At 32.8% G+C, this 20540-nt stretch overlaps 1 protein-coding gene and 1 long non-coding RNA gene across 2 annotated transcripts in view; both read left to right on the forward strand.

Annotated features, from left to right (window-relative positions):
* The window catches only part of LOC137923218 (uncharacterized), a 421389-nt gene that overhangs the window by 216121 nt on the left and 184728 nt on the right, over positions 1–20540 (forward strand). The gene's annotated exons all lie outside the window — the stretch shown is intronic.
* On the forward strand, positions 3097–8718 carry LOC137923235 (uncharacterized). Its single transcript, XR_011107550.1, has 3 exons — positions 3097–3239; positions 6084–6350; positions 8640–8718. It is a non-coding gene; the product is annotated as an uncharacterized lncRNA (long non-coding RNA).

Consider the following 20540-nt stretch of genomic DNA (forward strand, 5'->3'; position numbering starts at 1 on the left):
CCATATTTATCCGACAGGACCGGTTGAAGGCGGTTTGCATTCAGCGTCTTCCGATTATAAATAAATATCATCTATTATTGTTATATCTAATTTATTTTTTTATAATTAAGTACACAGATATATCGTGTTAGTTATATTTTCTAAATAATACAGAGATAATTAAAAACATTACTTAAATATTAAATTTCTTGACGAAATATAATATAAACATTTAATGTTTCAATTATAAATCATCTAATTATGCTTTGCGTGTGTTTTATTATTTCCTATTTCCAAATAAAATATATAAAGACAGTATTTTATAAGTAATGTTATTTATAATCCTTAAAATACCAACTCGAACGATACGTTTATCCAACAAATATTGAAGCTAAACTCTTTTAATTTCGTACAACACCACAATTATTGCGTATCGTAAATAATCTGGAATGTTTTTTTAATTCCACTATCATGAGTTCAGCGAAAAGACATCCACATGCTGCAAGAGATCTGGTCTGAAGATGCTTGTATACACTGTCTTTCGATGATCTTAATAAGGGCATCTGTACACTTTTTGAGAGAACATCCTAAGCGTTGTAAGTACATTCATAGACTGTTATTCTTATGTAATAGATTTTATTTCTCTTCATTCTCGATTATATAAGCTGGTATTTCATTGACCTTAAGTGAAGAAATCGAACTGTTTTAAAATCGACTTTCTAGCTACTGGAAATATTTATTCACTTACTATTTACAAATTATGATAAATATTGAATTTTAAAATTAAATTGTTATTCACTAAAACTGCACAAAGATGATGTAAACGCTTCACAAGAATTTGAAATAAATAAATCTACACAATATATCGCTAATAACGATAAATCGATATTTAATGTTATTGATATAAGTTATAAGATTTTAGAAAAGAAATTGCCAACATTGACTTGTCGGGAAAACACGTTGACTCTGTAAATAAACGTCATTTATTATTGATACATCTACAGCTTTGTTTCTTTTTAACTAAATACACAGATGTTCTAGGCGATTTAACTTTTATAATTAATGTAATTCGAGTTAAAAAATATCACCGGAATATTACATTTTTAATTCGATTATTAATATTTGAAGTCTTGATTCTCAGTTATTCATTTATATACTGCGTACACTTTATATATATTACAGTTTATACATCATTACATCTGTAGATGATCTACTGCTGAATAAAGCTTACCCATAGATTTCCTATAGGTGATAGAAAGCTGCCTGTATTCTGGGTTTTCTGGCACAACACAGACAACCTTAACAAGGTCGAATGTCCTACTTTTTAGTGAAGATCCTAAGATGCGCTTGCCGATCCATCATCCTTGCCTTGATGGAGCCTTTAGATTCAGGTGTAGAGAACACCTGAATCTAAAGGCTCCATCGGAAATTTGTTCTGGGCACTATGCAGCCTGCCTACTGTCACTTCAGGTTGCCAAATCTCAAAGTTTTCTCATTTGTCAACTAATCTTTATATTCCTGATTCGGTCTTGTAGAGAAATGCCCTCTCCATGGCATTGAGCGACTATGAGGTTGTTATTGAAGCCCGAAGTGAGAGATAACGTTTGACAGCCTTCACTGGTAAAACACGTAATTAAAAATCATTTATTTAACTTTTTAATGCAAATAATGATTGCGGTTTTATATTACCTTGCAGAACCTTACCGGACAGTTCTACAGACCGAAGACTTGAAATTCTAGGATATAGCCACCTACACACTCGAACCATGTGAAAACAACATCGGCATCAAAATATTACAACACGTAATTAGATACAGGATGATTAATTAGACGTGTAATATAGTAAGAGAAGGCGTTCCAAAATTTGGATCACTACATATTAAAATTAATCATTGTTTACTATTTGTTCCTGCAGATTTTGGGGTGCCAGAAATTATTGGCCTGTCGCATTCAAACAAAAAATTTATTTCAAAGTGTAAACTTTTACACCTGTAATTAATCATCCTGTATTTACACTAACTTACTAATTTTATTAAATATATACTAAGAATATAGATTTATATTAAGAATAATTGTTAATTTATATTTAAAACAATAATTCTAATGGACCCTCTATTTGAATGTTTCCTTTGTTCTTTGAAATTTTACGATGTGTTTTTTTATGTTTACATATTAATTTCGATTTAATAATTGCAATAATATTGTTGTTTAACAATAGTTGTTCAACGATGTAGTGGCACCGGTGGTTGTTCATCAAAGTTAATTAACAGTTATTTTAATGTCTGATATTACAAGTGATCTAAATAATACACAAACATATTTTATGTTCGAAAATATATACTACATACAATTATGTATTGGTAAAATCAGACGTTATATATTATTTTATGGTTTTAATTATGTTATTTTTGACAGGTACTGTTTACGAAAGGGGTAAGGAAAAATTTCATGGCTAAGGTAAGTTTTTAATATTTCATATTTTCAAACTTTGTTGTTTTTTGTAATTTATGCGATTATTTTAATGTGTTTGAATATACTGAATTGAATATTAGTATTGTATTTTATTTTTTCTCTCATTGCTTTATGAAATTGCATGTAATCATGGTGCTGTCTGGTAACGATGCCCTAGACTGCAATGGTGTTGACACCAGTCCAGACTCCTCTCTCTATTACCAAATTTCAAACGATGATCCTAAAAATATGGCTTTAGAATCGTGTTCGAAATTATCTGATGACACTTGACAGGCCAAAATCGTTTAACAGATTCTGTTGCAAATTTACTACGAAATTCTTGCGATGTATATAAAAAATAAAGTAAAATTAATTTACTCAATGTTAGAATTTTTAACAAGAATCTTGTTGATCGTCAACTTTTTTTTTAAATTTTTATTTAATTTTTGACTCTTCTCTGCCTGGCCTGAGCGTATAGTTGTGTTAAAGTAGCAGGAAGAAAGTATAAGTAGTTATATAATATTCTAAAATTGTTTTGTACAATTATTATAACTACAACTAGTCACTGCCATATGGTAACACCGCACGGGTATCATGTCAAAATAAGTATTATTAAATTTTTTGAAATTTAATTTGGTTTATTAGTTTTTAGCTCAATGTTATATATAAAAGACAAAGGTTATAAGAAATCTAGTGTAATAGTTATCTGTGACACATGTCCCATCGTATATTTATTCTCAAGAAGAAACAAAGCTCCAGTGCTGTCAAACGCCAACGGTTCATTCAACTTTTGAAAATCTAGATACCCGGCTAGTATTAATTTCATTTTTATTCAAAAAATATTTAAATTTTTATATTAAATACATTACACATCAAATATTCACGCTATAAACGTCGACACTTAATACGTGGAATTTTACTTTACTTAACAAATTAGAAGTGAAGTTGCAGATTTAAACTTGCATCACGATTAGATTTTAAAACACACTTAAACTTTTTTTTACTCCTCTACTTTGGCACAGTGTGTCACATACTTGCAGACAAGTTCTAGATATATGGAACAGGTGTGTTTTTAAATTTAAGAATAAAATTAAAAGATAATATAAACTCTATTTGTTAATAAAAAACAATTACAACTAAAATATTTGAACAGTGAAAGCATGATTACATATTTGTAGTACATGGTAAATTTTTTTTAGACACCTTTAAAGCTATCATAATTTCTTTAAAATACTTTACTTTCAAAGATGATACTCAACGCCATGTAAATTAAAACAAATTTAAACTAAACTTATAAGTGAATATCATTATCTGAAACTAATAAAAATTTTTTTGTCAGTAACCCTGACCCGTAGAGCACTTTCAAAAGACATGGAATAAAAAACTGAAGGTAGCTTTTCAAGAATTAAAGTCTTCAAAGTAACCTCAGGACCCACTACTTAAGGAGCAAGAAAAGAAAGTGAGAAGGAAATTACAAGTGTTATTAATAAAAATGTCAGTCAATTAAAGGAAGACCTTGTCAATTTAAGTAGATTACATTCAAAAAATGTATTAGTAAAAGGGACCATCACAATGTCAATGTAGTTTAATTGAACTAATGTTGTGATGAACATAAAAGATCTTTCTTGAAGCCAGAAAATCAATTATTTTAAAAATATAGCTTAAAGAAATTTAGGAAGCCAGTACAACTTGGAGATTGTATAGTAAATTAATTAAGTGTCCTTTGGGTTATATGTTAAGAGTGCCCGTTATTGACCTCCCAAAGAATGACTTATGTGTAGTAAATAGTTATAGCATATTTTATTTTAAAATAAATTAAAGAAGTATGTTAAATTAAAAAGGTATATCCAAAAATGTTAAACAAATTCCTTAAAAATAAATTAGGTTTTAATATTTCTCTGATATGAAAAATGATTGCTTCTCACTATATAATAAGGTTACATAGCAATAAATTATATAAAATTAAGGCATTATTTGATAGTGAAAATAGAGTTTCAATCACAAAAATAGCACTTGTAGGAATATTTGGAATCATGAATACTTATGGCTAATAATGCCATTGAGCTGTGTGATTCAAACATTGAAATTGAAAGATTTGAATACTTGACATATATACTGCTTATAAGCAACAAAATTGTTTATGTGTGTACAATAATGAGTTCCAGGCCTATGCTGACTAATAAAGTAGAAAATAAAATATGTTTGAATATTATTATTTCTTAAATCAAATTATCATAGTGTCTTATAAATTAGGACATACTTCTTGGGTCCCTACTAAATGGTAGTTGTTCACCCCAGGCTACATGTAAATATTAAATTAATAACAAAAACTTCATTACCTTAAATGAAAATATAACTGCATAGGTAATGCACGGTGACAGTCTCTAAGCAAACAATTGCTATAATTACAAATAAAAATATCTTAAAGTATCTAATGAAAAACAAGGGTATGGTTTATATTAAACACCTTATCAATTTGACAGGTGCAAAAAATAATTATAAACATAATTTTCATTTTATTTTATATAATGGGACTCACAATAATTTCTTATTAACATTTGATATAAATAAATAAATATCTAAGATTAAGTTAGCTAAGGCTACATTGCATCTGTCACGTACTATAATTTTTTTCATTAGTAGTATATAATATAAAAGATTCATTATAAATAATGAAATGAGGAAAACATTATAGTGATAATATACACTCGACATACATATATATGGAAATATTCAGAGGGGTTGGCAACGAAAACTAATTTGAATTATTTATTCAACAATATGACATTTATATATATGTTTGACTGTGCGGCGTGATTTGGTCTGTGGGTGCCGCGGCGGCATAATCAAGGTCGCAGATGCGAGGAGCGCAATAACATGTCATCTTGGGAATCGATGGGAAAGCCTATGCCCTTGTAATAGGCGTCTATCGGCTGAAAAGAAGATGTGGTATCAATATTAGAAAGTCATGTGGTTAAATGTAGTGTATTCTAATTGGGACACATTGATTCACTAAAAAGCATTAAAATATTTAAATCTAAACAGTAATAATCAAAACAATCTTTGAAGAACCTCAGGACAGATAAGTAATACTATAATTTATAATATTGCACTTTATTTAGCTCACATATTTATTTCACGCGTTAAGGCTGGTCTCTTCCCAAATACTAATGTTATTGCATAATTTTATATATTAAATGAACGATTCATTATATAATTGACATAAATTATGTATTCAGTTAAAAAACCCGGTTCACATTGCTAATGTAATTTAATTTGATCACAAAGAACATGATTAAATATTTTATGTTATAGGGTATAGCAACTGCGCATTTGTGTTTAATATTTGTACAAATCAATTTAGCTTTGAACCCCAAAAATTTTTTTTTATTTCGAGCACTTAGATACGGAGCAATCACCGAGTTTGAAACTCTTGAAGGCTTGGTTCTTAAATTGGAGAACGCCATTATAGAGGACCTCAAGTCGATTCTAGTTTCTGTCAAATTAAGCTCTTCTGGTATTCTTCTTATGATGTACACCTACATCACTATAAGCAATTCTAAGTAAATAATTATACGAATTAGCGAATCTTGCGTACATTTTTTACGATGTTGGCATTTTTTTGCGCAACTCACATTTATATTTCTTTTTAGGTGAGGTCGTGTTCACCAATTCGCCGACAGGCAACCCGTTGATCATATTAGGCGGGTACAGGTACTCGGTGAAGGACACGCAAACATTCAAGCTGTACACGAGGAAGCGCTGGTGCTGCTCCACACACGCCGCGCGCGGATGCCGGGCGATAATGACTACAATAGACAACAACATCGTGACAATAAACAAAAATCACAACCACGGGCCCGTGCACTTCAATAATTAACATGATTAAACTACATGGAGAAATACTGTTATCTCAAATAGTATGCATAAACTTGGTTACTATTTGTATCTGGTAAAAATATTACAATTTAAGTTAAAAACGACTTCGTTTTTAACTTAAATTTTAACAAAAAATTTTCTTTCTATCTTTAGTAAGTAAAATTTTATTTGAAGATCTTTTCTATTTGTTTTCTGTTAAAATGTGTGAATGTAATGAAAAAATCGATGCATTCATAATTTTTTTTCATAATAGGATAAATGTAAGATGAGAAAAAAATTCTTACGTTTGTGAACCTAATGCAGTGTTGAGTACGAGTAGCACAAAGTTAATTAGTTTTCAACCCGGGAATTTTGAAGTCAAAGATAAAACCTAACTCTGGACGCCCAGTTACTGAAAAAATTGACGTCTTTTGAAAAAGTTGATTAAGAGCGACAACAGTTTTGAACCATTCAATTGACGTAAAGACCAAATTTGTTTAAAAAAAAAGATTGATAACTGGTGAAGAAAATTTGATCACGTTTGACAAGAATGTGTGAAAAAGGCCCGTAACGAAGATATTCAAGCTTCACAGACTGCGGCTAAACCCGGGTTTAATCAGGTTACGCTGTTTGTATGATTAGGTTGGAAGGGGATTGTCTATTATGAGTTTTATTTGGCAAACAGAACCATCAGTTTGGAGGAAACAGCCACAATTAAGCAATAGAAATAGTGATGTCCTTCGCAAAACCACATACTCATTTAGCCACTCAGCAAAAATTTAGAGTTTGGCTAGATGATGATAATGCATCCACCTCCAGGTTTCTACATAATTCGCTGTCTTTAAAATTTTTCAGGCAGTGGTAGTTTAACGCTAAAAGAGGAATGTCAAATGTCAATATGAAAAAAGACAAAAGAAAAAAAGAAGTTGGCAAAAATTCATCAACCACATGAAACCTAGGTACCATCGCTATGGATGCAAATAAACTTTTAAGAATTGTGTCTGTTGTCCCATAAAATGCAAAGTAAATGTCCTCCCTTTATTGCAAACGTTTAATAAATAATTTTATAAATTTTTATAATAAATTGACAATTTAACAACATATACGTTTTAGAATAATTGAATAATTTTCTGTGCTTTTTGATTATGTTAACATTGCCATATAATACCAATTTGTTATAAATATTAGTTTTTATTCTATAAAATAATCGAATAATTAACATTTATGTTAGTACATTAAATATTTTAATAACACTGTTCTATTTAATATACCTCTAGATCTTGTAGTGTTACTTTTACAGAAGATTGAAAAACCGTCTCTGCATCTTTTTGTCTTCAACGATATTAATTAGTTCATCCACACCCCGGATTCTTATCCATAGCATGTTATTAGATCAGGCAGTCGAGGGTTTGGGCATTCAGGGAGAAAAAACATTGAAACTTACCTTTTTAGCGTAATAAAGTTTACGTTCAAAACGCAAAACGCACTGCGAAGATTATTTTTTAATTACCGTGTTGCAATCAAACAGAAGCTGAATACATTGTCTTGTTTCGTTTCAAAGATGGCGGTTTTTGGTATAATTAATAGATGGCGATGGCCGCAAACGCGATGTTTCACAGGATTTCGTAATAACGGTGTGCTTGTTTTTTACTTTAATGTTTTGCTTAGATATTACTTACATATTAAAGAATTTGTTGTGCCTGAACGTGAAAGGATCTAAAGTGGAGCTGTGAACTATCAGGGACAGTGTAGTACGTCCAACCACAAGATGGACATACCTCTTAGATAATATCGTCAGAAGATGCTGGATGCAGGCCGCTTTCAACCAGTTCTATTGAAAGAGCCAATCCATAGAACCGTGTCTAGAAGTTGACGCCCTGCGGCTGAACGTGGGGAGAGACATAATTACAAATGAACAGTGTGATGGATAGACGTATGACTGACATAGAATGGAGATGAATGGTTCGTGATTTTCTCCTACGAACTCTTTTTCCTACTACAAAATAAATCTGTACCTATGTAACCGTTAGTTGGTCTATGTTATCTAAAATAAATTTAATCATGAAAAATATGTTTTTATAATATATACATTACAGACCAGATTGAGTAAGTTAACTTTGATTACGAAAATGAAAAGAGTTTTCGTAGCCAGTTATGTTAAAGGATGCCCATAGTGGAATTCAAATTAATTCTATATTCTATCAAATTGAGTTTTACTGGTATTCTTTTCATGAAATCATTATATGATTATAAAATATTCAAAGTGTTTAATTGTATTTATAAACAGATAGAAGTATTTTCAAATACTACGTTATTGTATATGTATAGCTCACGTTAATATTTCTTTTCAGACGAGATCGTTTTTACGAAGTCGCGGAGAGGCACCCCGCTAATCATAATGGGCGGGTACACGTACACGATGAGGCCAACAAGAAATAAAGGTACGTCAATAACGACGCACTGGCGCTGTTCAACTCACGGCGGACACGGCTGTCCGGGGAAATTAATAACCGTCGAAAACGAAATTGTGAAAATAAACAGTAGGCACACCCACGAGCCGGTTTATTCAAATGATAAATCTATTTGACTCTAACAATCGCTTCCTAGTTTTTTTTGTTTCTATTTGTTATTAAATTTATTAATAAAACGATTTGCAATCAGCCATGCGTAATTCTTTTTGTCCTTGACGATGACACCCAATCTAGTGTTTGTGCATTCAGAAAGAAGAGAACCTTGAATTACGTTACGGGTCAAAACTCAAATTCTTTTATAAAACACTCCCTGAGAGTTAATTTTCAAATTACCGTATTGCCATCAAATACTAACGGAAAACATTCTCGTTTTAAAGTTCAAAGATTTTTTTTTTTATTGTATAATTTCTTGGGTAATAATTACGATTATGATAATTGAATATGGGCGGCCTGATGTCCCTTAGCGAAGAACAAAGACGCGATACTACTCACGTTTTTGTAATTTAAAAAACGGGGTCGCATTGTAATGTTTCTCTATTATTTATCTATTCTAATTTGTATCGCTAGGGTGTTTTGCATACAATGTATTATTTTTTACATTTACTAAGCGCAGACTGTTGGGAGAGGGATTGCAGCTATTTGATACGGATCTTTCTTCTCCCACCTACGAGTCACAGCCTTTTATTGTATACAATAATTTATTTTATTTAAATTTTACTAGAAATCACTAACTTTTTCCAAGACGTGTTATTTTTTGTATAGCTCAGGTCGAAATTTATCTTCAGACAAAGTCATATTTTCAAAGTCGCAGAAAGGTACCCCGTTAATTATAATAGGCGGATACAGATACAAGGAGAGGCCTCAAAAAAAAGGAAAATAGGGCCTGGTAAGAAGAAGTACTGGCGTTGCTCCACCCAAAACGGACGCGGCTGTCGGAGGATATTAGCAATAGTCGACAACGTCGTAAAAATAAAAGAAAGTCAAACCTATTTGAACTATAATAGTCGCACGATAGACAGTTTTATCCATTTAATAACAATTGTAATTTAGCAATCAGTTATAATGATGTTAATAATAGAACAATTAATTTATTTTTTTGTTGTCTGACTATATTTTACAGTGTACGTAAGATAACCTAGTCCTTGACGAATATTATATAAAATTTTCAAAGACATTGTTCGTTTCATTATACTCTTTATTCGTTTTATAGCACCTCGCCATTTACCGAAGAGTAACAATCAGCGTAATTCTATTTGTCCTTGACAAAAGCTTGTCCGTACATCGGATCTCCAACCAATGCAGGTTATTGGGTATCACACAATTTAATCTGTAGGCATTCAAGAAGAGAATTTTAAATTTACCATTCTTGCGTAATTACGTTCAGGGCCAACTCAAATATAAATTCTTGTGCAAAACGCTCACTGAGTGTATATTTTTAAAATACCGTGTCGACATCCTATAGCAACGGAAAACATTCTCGTGTTACAAAGATTGCCTTTGTTGGTATAATTACTTGAATATTCAGGTAAGCGGTCATGTCTCTTGGAGATGACAGAAAACACAATGATACGCAGGACTTTTAAATCAAAACACTAGGTTAAACTCTAATAGTCTTATTGACTTATTGAAACCTTTGTCCAGACGTTCTACAGCTGAAATAGTGATGATGGTGTTGAAGACGAACGTGAAATACAAAATTTTGTGAATCAAATCAAATTCGTAATCGAAACTCGTTGAACTTACATCAAATAAAGTAATATTTTATTATTTTTTCATTCGGCACATATTTTCCAGGGTTGACATAAAATTATGTTAATTTGGAAATAAATCTGTAATAATGATATATTCCAGACAATATTATCAAACTTAAAATTGATTCCAAAAAAAAAAACGATAGTATCCCTCAAGGCCTTTACGGACGAGCTCAGTTCAATTGTAGTTTATGTACATTTGGGAGAATAAATAATAATATAAATAAATAAAAAGAAGTATTTTCAGAGACTAGAGTTATTTATTTCATAGCTAACGTTTATTTTTGTTTTAAGGCGAAGTGGTATTCACTATGTCGCCGACAGGCAATCCATTGATCATACTGGGCGGGTACAGATACTCGGTGAAGGACACACAAATATTCAAGCTGTACACGAGGAAGCGTTGGTGTTGCTCCACACACACCGCGCGCGACTGTCGGGCTGCAATCACTACAATCGACAACAACATCGTGGCAATAAACAAAAATCACAACCACGGACCCGTGCACTTTAATGGTTAACATGTTTAAGACAAATTAGTTAATAAATAATTTTATTCATTTAATAATAAATTTATAATCAAATGACGACATATATAAATGTTAATAAATAAATAATGTAATATTTTTGTGCTATTTCATTATATTTATAATCGTATGTAATGATCATCATCATATCAGCGTATAGACGTATACTGCAAGGCACAGGCCTTTCCCAAAGATCGCCACGATGACTAAAACTGCATCTTCTTCTTCTTCTTCTTGAAGTGCCTCTCCAACTAGTGGAGGTTGGCTATCAGCTTCCTGCTCTCTTCCTTATTTTTAGTTCTGCGTAATAGCTCAGCAGCGCTGGCGATTCCGGTCCACTCTCTAATGTTACGAAGCCACGACTTCTTTCTCCTACCAACCTTCCTTTTACCAGCGACCTTTCCCATCATGATAAGTTGAAGGAGATTGTATCGTTGGTGTCGAAGAACGTGTCTCAACGTATTTGAACGTGTTGAGCGTAAAACTGCATCGAATAACTGCAATCATAACTACGTCGTGGGTGCATCTAGTGGGGATTTACCCACGTCACGTCTACCGGTTCCTAGTACAATGGAGAATCTTTCGGCACTAACAGCCATCGGTTGCATAAGCGATGTGCCCAACCGAATTTCATTTCAAACGAGCAATTCTTCAAGCAGCGTCGGTGACCTTGGTTCTTCTGTACATCTCCCCATTTCTAATTCTATATCATATATAGCACAGCTTTATACATTGCTCTTTGGGTGTAGTAAGCGACCACTAATAATTATAATTTAAATTTTTTTAATGTAATCTAATAATTAAGAAATATGCCATTATATTAAAACAATTTCATAAAATTGTTCGTGTTATTATACTCCTCATTTCTTGTTTATTTACCGAAGATTTGTATTAAGTTATGCATAATTGTTTTTGTCATTAACGATATGAATTAGTTTTTCCGCATTCAGGCTCATCGACTAGTGTAGGTTTTTGGATGTCACCCAATCAAGGTTCAGGCATTCAGGAAGAAGATAGCTTTGAACTTACCGTTCCAGTGTAATAAAGTTCAACGTTAAAAGGCAAATTCTTGTATATAACGCGTATTTACCCAGCCTTGAAATGCTGTATCCGAAACACGGATACGACAATATTTGGAAGATTGCGGTGACTTACATCAAACGAAGATAAAATAGCGATGAAACTGTCATCACTTTTTCATCCGACACAAATATTAACCACACAATGATTTACCGAAATTTGTAAATAATTAAAAATTAATCTGTAACTATCTTACAAATAAATTTAGCTTTCATCCAAAAAAAAAAACCCTACTATTTATTTCCAGCACTTCTTAGATCAGGAGCAATCACCACTTATGAAACTGTTGTAGCCTTGGTTTGTAAATTGAATGACGCCATTATAGTGGAGCTCAATTTGATTCTAGTTTCTGTCAAATTAAGCTCTTCTGGCCTTCTATCATAACGTACACATAAGTAATTCCTAGTGAATAAATAAATAGAAGTATTTTCTAAGATTACGCTAAATATTCGCAAAGCTAAAGTTGTTATTTCTTTTTAGGTGAAGTCGTGTTTACCAACTCGATGAGAGGCAACCCGTTGATCATACTGGGCGGGTACAGGTACTCGGTGAAGGTCACACAAATATTCCAACTGTACACGAGAAAGCGCTGGCGCTGTTCCACGCACAACGCGCGAGGCTGTCGAGCGACAATCACCACCGTCGACAACAACATCGTGAGAATCAACCATAAACACAACCACAAACCTGTGCACTTTAATGTTTAACTCGTTTAAACTGTTATAAATTTTTAATAAATAATTTTGTCCGTATAATAATAAATTGATAATCTGACATCTAGATACGTAAATGTTAGTTATAAAATAAGTTAATATTTTTTTTTGTCTTGTTTGATTATATTTACGGGGTTCTGGTAAAGTAATATAATACTTAACAAATATGTTATAATATTAAACATTTTAATAAAGCACTTTGATTTATTATAACCTCTCCACTTATAATTGTCAATCGTGCCTGATATTTTTTATTGTGTAGATTTATTAATATTAATGCAGTAGAAGTTCATCGTAGCTCGGCGCCTGAATGAACGTTGCCTGGTTTTCTACAGCTTTAAAATTTAGTATTTACCATTTCGTATGAATTTAGATGATTATGAATAAATAAATGGTGAATTGCTCGTCTGTGAATTGAAGTGGATTGGGCACATCACTCTTGCTAACAAAGGCTGCTGGGGCTGAAAAGTTCTTGAATAGCGACCATGATCCTAGAAGAAGTGGCGTAGGTATGTCCCGCACTAGAGCCACCTATGAAATAATCAAGATCGCTCGAAGTCGCTGGATGCGGGCAGCTGCTAGACCGGTTATGATGTCGGTCTTTGGGGAGACCAATCACGCATGCCAGCACGTCTATCGGCTAACGTGGTGATGATGTCCTGATGACGTCATGGTAAGAATGTTTAGTGCACAGATTGCTCTATTTGGTACATTTAATATTTTTTATGATCAATGATGTAGTATATTAACAAAACTATAATATTTCAGAAAGAGTCCAGTTTATTTTTGGGAAACGTGGTAACCGTATTCTAAAATTAGACCAATTCGACTATACCATACACCATACTAGGATATTATCCGAGGGGACATTGAAGACGCGTTGGCATTGCCGTACGCACCGCTCCAAACGTTGCAACGCGGTCATACACACTATCAATGACGTCATTGTGACTTGCAAGCCTGACCATAATCATAAGTGAACAAAAATAAAACATCCGACTCAACACCGATACTATTTTTATTTCAGACATCCTGTCAATTTTATGTTAGCCATAAGAGAGAGGGCGCATGGTAATATAACGGTAGCCAGAATATAAGGAAACGATCACAATCAACAATCTTTACAATATTGTAACATATTTTTAAATTATAGGACACCACAGCATGCAAATTTAAATAAAATAGCGGAAAAATAATAAGTGATTATTAGTGTTAGCAATCATAAAAATTATATGAGAGATTTTACTGTAAATTTCAGTTTATGGCATTCTTTGTTTTATGTAAATTTTATAATTGGCTTTTATAATTTCTTTTGACATTATTTTTTGTTACCATCGGTAAGACGAGCCAAGAGGCTGGTAACGATGCTTTGGTGAGCGCCGAGCTTTCAATTATGGAGCATCGGCGAGATATTGCCAGTTTACCGGTGTTCTGTAGAGTGCGTCAGAATTACTTCAAATAATTCCCCCATCTCTTTCCTTCCATCAGACAGCAAGACACACGGATCCCTAACATCCGTACACGGTTAAAATCCCTCTAACTGTCTTAAGCGTTTCGCTACTACTTTTGAAGTGCGAACAACCAAGAAGTGGAACAATCTACCAGCCACATTGTTTCCAGCCTTATAACTTTAGAGTGTTAAAAACAAAAGTGAATAGGTTTCTTCTAGGCAAGCATGTACCATCGGAAACCTCGTCATCGCTTAACATCAGGCGAGACAGAGGTCAAATGCTTTGCCTATTAACGATAAAAAACATTAATTAAAACAAAATTGTTGTAAAAGTTTTTAAATCTTTGAATAATTTACAAGATGAATGAAAATCTTGTACAAAGACAGTTTATAAGATTCGAAAAACAGTGAAATGGTAAAAGAATTCTTTTTCCACATGTTGGACTTTTCCATGTATATGTTTACGTAATGTATAAATATACATCGAAAAAGAACATAACAATTGCAAAATTTAATTTATTTCTAATTCCAGAAATTCTTCTAAAATATCAAAATGACAATGTATGCAGCAATACGTCTAGAAGTCAAACTGCACCCAAAGATAATCTTATTCGACTGGCTCCAGGACATTTTATTTCGAAATATACAAATCCAATGGGGATCCGGCAAAACGGTCGACGGAAATGTGTGGTTTGCAGCAAACGCAAGAAGCGAACCGAAACACGATATCAATGCGAAGAGTGTAACGTTGGATTATGTATTGAACCTTGTTTTAAATTATATCATACACAGAAATACTATTAATTTGTTATATTAATCTTATATTTAATGTTCCGGTATAATGTTCGGTTTTATTAAATTTTGTTATAATATACTATATTAATTGTCTGTATTATTTTAGATTATGAAAAATTAAAAAAAAAGTTATCATTATTATTACTATTATTGTTTGGCTATCTAAATTATTGGTTATGATGCCTCAATTCAGTCCGTCGGGGAATCTCAGGCCTAACCTTTGTCTACCTTTGGATACCTGAAAAGGAAGCGAGGATACCCTGCGAGGTGAGAAGCGACTTGGAATGCGGGTCTACATACAATGGTCGTTGCTATCTATGCCTTTACAAAAGGTTAAAAAGTTTTCATTGATAATTACACGAAGTAACTATGTGTTTATATGTAAACAAAATGTCAGTCTGTCTGTCGTTTATACGATGCGAATGCCTGCATAAAACCATATGAAAAAATCTAAAAAAATCTTTTTTTCATACGGTGAACATGCTTATATATTAAATTTGAAAACGTAAAATAGCGCATATTTTACATATTTATAATATATATAAACGCACCTTTAAATTTATTGATAATTGTACGCATACCACAATATTTACTTCTTCATAACTGAAAATGCGTATTACAATATTCTGTCTTTCAAAAAGACTTCCTCGAATCTTCTTCGAATCTCTTCTTCGGATCTTTTACGAATTTAGTTATCTTATTAAGTGTTCATGGTGTTCATTACATTGGTCAGTTGGGATCTTAATCAATTGCCTAGTGCATAATCAAGTGGTATAAGTGCGTTTCATTTCCAGGAGCTGTTTTCGTGACATCAGTCCGCGGCAAGCGGCAAATCAGACTGGATGGCTACACGTTCTCAGCTTGGCCGAAGTACTGCAGCAGCAAACGCGAGTTGAGGTGGTACTGCAGTTCCCACCACGCACGCGGCTGCAAGGCGAGGTTGTGCACGCTCGATGACGTCATTATCAACGCAGTTGGCATCCATGATCACGAACCGAAGAAGAGGAATGTTTAATTCCATTATATAGATCTTGTATTTATTTCAATGTCCTTAAAAATCGCTGACATATATTACTGGTCACTAGTCATAGCTGTAGTCTACGCTATTATTTAATAAGTTTTGGAATAGGTCAATAATTTTCAAGTGAAGTGAGTATTTATTTTTAAAGTTTAAAAGTGGTATTTTGTTGACAGTATTTCATAAATCGTTAATATAAACATTTCATTAAAAAATATATGTGGTCAAATGAATAGTCGTTCGATAATAAAAATCGATGTGACGTAAATTTAAATCATCATCGTTTCAGCCGTAGAACGTCCAATGGAATTGTAAATAGTGAGGTCTATATCTAGATATGGATATCACTCATAGATTGGAGGTCTATATCTATATCTAGATATAGACTTTCACTCATAGATTTCGAATAGGCCCAGTAGAAAGCGGTCTGCTTTCAGCGGCATCCAACGATCTTGTCGTCTGTCGGCATTGCAGGACCGTGCTCTCCCCTCAGGATAAAGGTTCTGGTGTGGAGAATACGGGCCATCCCTAGACCATTTGTTTTACGTATTATGTTATACATGTATATATGTTATAACTGTAAATAAAAGAACTTTAGTAACTTAAAATTAGTTTTGATTGATTTTATAAAATACAGTTTTGTTTGATTTATGAGCTCTTTTCGGATCAGTATGCGTTTTGTTGTAAGTCTTGATGTTTTTCATAGAGGAGTTCAATTCGATTCTATCAAGTTTGATTTTTATCAAATTGGACTCTTCAGACAGTCATATTTTGACGTACACATGTGACAACTGTTAACAATTCAAAGTGCCAAAAAATGTGATAGATAAGAAACGAACAAGCATACTCATTCCAAAATCTTTATCTGTTATTTAATTTAATTTTGAGTGTCTTTTCCCCCAGCTGAATTTGTGATGTCGCGGAAAGGAAAGAGAATGATACTTTTAAACGGTTACCCTTACTCCTGCACGCCGCAAAAGGGAGCGAAGCAACGTTGGCGATGCTCTTCCCACGCTGTGCACAATTGCAAAGCTGCCATACACACGGTAGACGACGAGATTGTGCGCGTAGTGAACTCTCACAACCACCCACCGCCTGCAACATTTCTTTCTACCACTAAACCTCAAAAGGGCCTCCATTGAGATTCTAAGAAAATTATTTTCAAACACCTCGTAAATAGGAAGGCAGAAAATAGTGATACAATTTTTACACCGACCCCCTACATTAATGTTAACTATCATTGAATAATTTTTTTAAATTATTACGCTACCAACTTACGTTTGCACATAATATTGTTTTCGATATGTACTAACCTCAAAACTATGACCTTACAAATTTCGTATTAATTGTATGCTGACTCGCAGCTTCAATCGCTGACATACATCGACGCAATGCCCGCTGCAAGTAATCGAATGAATTTTGATATAAATGTAAACTGAACCAAATGTCGGGTCACAATTGTAGAAAACCCAAGGATTTAAAGTAAACTAAATATCACACATTTACCCTTTTTATGTGTAACGCAGCTGATATTCCTTGGTGCACAAATATTAACAGCTGATGTCCCCAGGTTAAATACGTTTCTTGAAAGGTAACCGGTGCCTTGCGTTCTCTCTATTGTCTGAACAATTTTCTTATGATCAAGACCATGACTATTCTCGTGCAGTCCCTCACCTATCACGGATTATGCTGATGGATGCTAATTAAACTTGAATGCAGATCTTCTCAACGAACTTAACTGTGTACTTAAAAACTACACTTAATTTATTTTTAACCTTCGGAAATACGATCATCTCTCTGCTCCTCGAGCAGATCTCAAATGATTACCCATCCGCGAACGGAGAAATTTGTGTGTCTTGACTACTCCTTACTTATGTTAAACACTTTGGCTTCTTTCTTAACCCCATTCTTGCAAATACCGTACTCAAAACATGAGAAGTCTACGGTCATCAAATAATCAATTACTACTTTGTCCTTCTCATAGATCTGTCATCGTTCATCCTACTTTTCCAGTCCAAGGCGTTCTGATATAGAATAAACTTCCCCTCGAAATTAGAGCCAGGATACCGGTACATAGTAAAAAAAGTAGCTTTAAAACATATTCACGGAAGAATTATCAAAACTTTTTGTAATAACGAATTATTCATATAGCAAATGTATATATGTATGTGTAATTTATGTATACATTGTACTATGTATACGTAGCATATGTTCATACAGTTAATTATCTTATGTACAACATTTATTATGTATGTTATAAACATATTACTGTATGTTTATATATGTATGTTTTGTACACGTTGACTACCGATTATTAATACTTCTACCTTTTCTATATTAAAGTTGTCTGTAAGATCTTGCTTTGTGTTACAAGACCACGCACTGTACTCTTTTGTTAATTATTATGAAACTATTTAAATGTTTCCTAACGTATACAAATAAAGAATATTAAATCATTAAAAAAAACATTTAAGCACTTACCTAATAATTATCTCTGCACTCTTGAGTTGACTGGTAGAGAATGCCTAAAGGTATTAAATCCATCATTACATTTAAAATATAAGAATTCTGAACTCGATAAAGCTTAATGTAAATAAAATACCTAAAACCTTAGAATACCTAATGTATTTCTGAAGACAGTTCTTCATTGTCAAGATAAGATATATTAGTAAGCCTGTAGTAGTTTGAATTTAAACGGGTAATTTACAATCATATCACATATAGATATACATAAGAAGTTTTTGCATAGGCTACGATGTGTCATCACTTTAAATTATTGTAATATTGATGTGATATTCCTATTAACAATACTATTATAATTATTCTCATCTTAATAAAGGAAATACGATGCCTTGGTCTTTGAATTTAAATAGTCATGAATTATTTTCATCCCGGCAAATGTTTTTATGACCACATAAAAAATATTTGTGTTCCCTACTTGTTTACCTTTTATTATTCTTGTATTTATTTATATTTTTGTGGTTAGATTTGAATCAATTCTCGTCAATTCTTTGAAGCTTTTAATATAACTATAGTTTGTGTCACTGAGAGATTAACTTTCTGATTAGAAAAAAAAATATTTTTCTCGGTGTATCTTTTATCGTAAATGGACTATGTGATACAAGTTGTGCTAACATTTTATTGTCGTATCCATTGGAAGAGGCCAATATAACGTCTAATTACCATAAACTAACTAACTTATTTATTTATGACATAATTCCTCGTAGTATTTATAACGAAGTCTCTTAATTTTCTTGTACTACCTTAATTACTGCCATATTAATTCGTTCCTCAATTTCTATTTTAGACAATCCTGTATTTTAACTAGGATTACGAATACTAAGTGTTTATTAAATAAAAAGTTATATTTACTTTTCAGCCCAGTACATAGTGTCGAAGAAAGGGAAAACCCTGATCAAACTGAACGGGTACACTTACTACTCTACCCCTGCAAAAGGTCCCAAGCTTCGCTGGCGATGCTCACTTGCCACAAGGCTGCCGCGCCTTCATCATCACCTTTCAAAATGAAATTCTCACCATAAACCATAATCATATCCACAAACCGTAGATGTTTCACTTTTATAACAATTAAAATATGCGTGATGATGACGTTGATAGTATTAGTCTGATGAACACTCTCTTCCATTTAAATGAATGTAAAACATGCACAAATGTTATCGATGATCGAGATCACGGTTCAATAAACTCATCTAAGTAACTACCTCGACAATAGCAATTTTTTTCCTTACAAAAAGGTTTGCAAATTTCGAAAATCTGTAATCGGTTGTGGCTATGTCTTGAGAGTATGGTGAGTATCAAAGACTTTCCAGCTATAACTTCTTCTTTTTGGCAACCTTTAGTCGTGCAATATGCGACCAAGTTATATAACGATGCAGAAAGCTGCAGCTGGTTAATATACCAGTCGCGGTTGTTATTTTGCCAATTTTGGGATCGTAGTGTGCAATAGTCGACAATAAATATTTTGTAATCAGTAATCAGTAAATTTTGTTATTTAACTCAAGTCGAAATTCATCTACTAATATCACACACTGTTGGTGACATTAAATCCTGCTTATTTTTTATATAATTATCATTAATTGTACACTGGAATAATGCTTATTTTATTTTTCAGTTGAATACACAACATCGCAGAGGGGCAAAACTTTGATTAAACTGAACGGGTACACGTATTACTCGAGTAGGCCCAAAGCCTTTAAAGTCCGCTGGAGATGTTCCACACACTCTCCCCAAGGCTGCCATGCCTTCATCATCACCGTACAAAATGAAATACTCTGCATAAACGACAAACATAACCACTGACTAGATGTTTAACTTATATAACAACTAAAGGCGGCACTTTATGCAAGTTGATTTGCTGATGATGAGATGTACAAGTTTTTAAGAGGGTGAATGTTTAGCTAATTAGTCAGCAAAAAGTTTTAAAGCT

Source organism: Battus philenor, unplaced genomic scaffold (genome assembly GCF_028537555.1).
Source record: "Battus philenor isolate CCGP_79_NKW_IND1 unplaced genomic scaffold, ilBatPhil1.0.hap1 SCAF_10, whole genome shotgun sequence".
NCBI classification, from domain to species: Eukaryota; Metazoa; Arthropoda; class Insecta; order Lepidoptera; family Papilionidae; genus Battus; species Battus philenor.